Genomic DNA, 3,506 nt, shown 5'->3' on the forward strand with positions numbered 1-3,506 from the left:
GGTGTTTATATGAGCTATTTTCGAGTTTTATGTAAATCGTTGTTTTGGGGTTTTTTTCCAGGGCTTTCGCTTTTTATATGCTGTATGAAATTATTGTTTTCGGTTACTTTCCAAAGTGCTTGGACGTTTTTGGTTTTTTTTGGTGTTTTTTTCTGTCAAAATATTTATATTAGTGACTCGACAGTACTTGCACACTTAAGTTGTCCCTTCTTTCCTTTGCTGTCTTCCACAACTAAATCCTTATGATCACGGGCACATTCTTGCTATGGTTTTTGTGTGTAGGCATTTTTTTACATTTTACCACAATTTGCAATTCTGTTTTAAATCCTCTGTGTCTTCACTGTAATACAGCTTTAAATCCCGCTAACAAGCCTCCATCCTGATTGTAATCTCATTTTACATCTCACAAGCGGAGTCTCCAATAGAAATGTAGGACTGTGCGGTCACTCAGTAGTTGGGGCGGGTTAAAGTATTCAGAACGAGTAAGTGATAGATAAGTCAGGAAGGAGGGACACTGCCCAGCTGCACTGGGAAAGGTTGTGTGTGTTTTTTTTTTTTTTTTTTAATGGGAAAGAGCTGGTCAGTGTGAACTGAGTAACCATTTCCATGGTTTTTCTGGTGTTTATTGGCTATACACCGATCGCCTCCTTTTTTTTTGTATAATGGGGGGGGGGTTGGTGTTATCGATTAAAACCGAAAACCAGAAGCCCTTATTATACCCCTATTTGTAAACTAAAACTACTGTCCTCTTCAAATAAAGGCATTTGATATTTTAGTTTATAGGCGGGTTGATCTTAAATTGGTTAGTTATTAGTCAAGCGGTCATTTGCTTGACTAATTTGTCATCTGAAAATAACACCTTCCCATCTGACTGCAGAACAGCCATTATAACACCTACTTTGAACAGGCACTGAAAATGAGGTGAGTCATTTCAGGCCTGGTTCAGTTCCTCCAGCACTCTCAAAAGACATTGAGAAGATTACAAATAGACATTGGATTACTGAACATGGAGTATATAAAGCAACCAGCATGCTGACAAACTAGCAGAAAAAATTTAATTCACAAGAGAAAGCATACGCACTGATTTAAATATAATGCTTTCCCGTGCTTGTCCCATAATTCCTCTTCCAAAAGGTTTGAGAAACTCCATTGGAATTCCTTTATAATAAGTGACATATAAGTATTTAAAACTTGATTTCGATTCATTCTTCTCACCTCTCGCCTCTCTAGTGACGGATGTAGTGGAGGCAGTCGTACGCACGTATGTCACACTTACATTTGTGCACATATCTGGAAATGTGAAACTTGTATTAACAGTATTTATCACAGATTGAGAGTAGTACATTATAGGGATATATAGAGGTGTCTATATGTCCATACATGTGTCCATCTGTCTCTCACATTACATTGTTACATTTATCAGGAAAGCTGCTTATTAAACTGTGATGAAACTTGGAGTGAACATTAATTAGTAGAAGTTATCGGGAGGATGATTGTGGGGATATATAGAGGCACCTATCTGTACTGTGGAAGCCACACTGATATTTTTACAGAATCTTGAGAACACAAGAAGATATTCTACATACTGTACAGTTTAATTGACAATGATACTAACACCACATTTGCTTAACTAATGACATCTAGGTCTTAAATACCACTTATCTCATTTTCATTCAGTTGTTCGTTGCTGTTTCTTAAATACCACATCTCATTTTCATTCAGTTGTTCATTGCTGTTTCTTAAATACCACTTATCTCATTTTCATTCAGTTGTTCATTGCTGTTTCTTAGTTTTTACTCTTCTGTTCTTACTGTTCATGTACGTCATCGTACTGATAGCTGTGATTCGGAATGCACAGCTGTGCAGGGGAGTGTATGTTACTGACGTACTAGCAGACTTGTCACTGCTTAAGATCTCTTACTTGTTTGCTTGTAGATAGGGATACGCTAATATTTCCTATTTTGAGACACGTGGTCTATATCAGAGGTGGCCAAACCGCGGCTCGTGATCCGCATGCGGCTCTTCAGCACTTCAAGTGCGGCTCCCGGTGAAATGCTGGGTGACGCACACTTTGCACCTCGAATGAAATGAAATAATAAACAAAAACAAAGAGAGAGAAAGTCAAAATGATTTATTATTTCTGTTCTTTGGGTTCATTCTTCTCTGTTTCTCTCTCCTGTTTCTTTCAGCCTGCATGCTCACGGCAAGGCTCACTTGTTGATTGCATGCGTATTTCAAAGCCGGATGTGCAGTTGAAAGAAACTTTCATAATTTTGAATTTCATTCGTTTCATGGACAATGGCGTTGAGCAAACCCTCCACGAGTAATAAACGAATGCATGAGGCTTTAAACCAGACTGGGAGGAAGAGTTTGCTTTCACTACAAACAGTGGTAAACCTGTGTCTCATCTGCAACAAATCTCTTACATACTGTCTGTAGCCTACTACAAGGCGAGCAACCTCAAACGTCATTACCAAACAAATCACAACACATTTTCATCAGAATATCCTTCTGGATCAGACTTAAGGCAGATGTTCGGCGTTCAGTAAAGAAGCTGATTTAGCGACTGAAGCGAGTTTTGTATGGCAAGCATGGAATGTGGCAAGCGTCCTTATTCAGATGAAATAATCTTTTTATACGAGTTTGGCGCTAGACTAAAAAAAATGCATGTTTAAACGTTATATTGCAGGTATAAAATTATTATATTTATATTTTGCGTCTCGTCATAGAGAAGCAGAAACAGCCGCTGGAGCCACATGTTGATAGTTTACCATTTCTAAAAGGAATGAATAGAATAAGACTAAACCTCCCGAGAAAACTATTTTATTTTTGCATGGATGTAAAATCCCTGTACCCCAGTGTTTCTAGAAATTAATCTTAAACCAGTATGTGTACCATTTGCATTCTTTGTATGTCTCTTTTGCTCCTGTAAATTGTGATCCTCAAGTACACATACGTCTAATTATACAGCTTGCATTTTTCTGTTTTGTTTTCTAGGCGTGTACAAAATACTGTATTAATGGCTCATCTTTTTAAAGGAGCGGGTTTGTTCCGAGAGGGCTTTTCACTTCATTCAGATTCCTAACTGATAAATGCAGGGTTGATCTTTATAGGACAACACTACGGATGGAACTTAAGAAAATCAAATACAGCTTTGTATCAAACATAAAGACAGTAACTCAAAGTGCACCGTCTACACAGAAGAAACTTCACATGATCTTAGTATTGCAGCCACATTAAGCAAGAGGTCTCTGTCATAGTTAGCAACACATTTATCATGCAGGGTTTATAAAACCCGACAATATGAAGTCACTATCTGAAATGGTTTTTGAGATGCAAGGCCTCAATCAGGTGGGCATCTTCGGCAAGAGGTGAAAGGGTCGTCTCACTGAAACCTCAGTGGTGTATCAGACATGAGCATGCATGGACCAGAGGAGCTCCAGACTCATCCAAGCTCCCCTCACAGAGAAGCCTAAATATGAAATGACGTCACACACCGACTTCAA

At 38.4% G+C, this 3,506-nt stretch overlaps 1 protein-coding gene across 1 annotated transcript in view; it reads left to right on the top strand.

Moving 5' to 3' along the window:
• LOC131698709 (zona pellucida sperm-binding protein 3-like) overlaps positions 1-3,506 on the top strand; it is a 177,438-nt gene that overhangs the window by 49,030 nt on the left and 124,902 nt on the right. The window lies entirely within an intron of this gene.

This window comes from Acipenser ruthenus, chromosome 18, assembly GCF_902713425.1.
Source record: "Acipenser ruthenus chromosome 18, fAciRut3.2 maternal haplotype, whole genome shotgun sequence".
Taxonomy (NCBI): Eukaryota; Metazoa; Chordata; class Actinopteri; order Acipenseriformes; family Acipenseridae; genus Acipenser; species Acipenser ruthenus.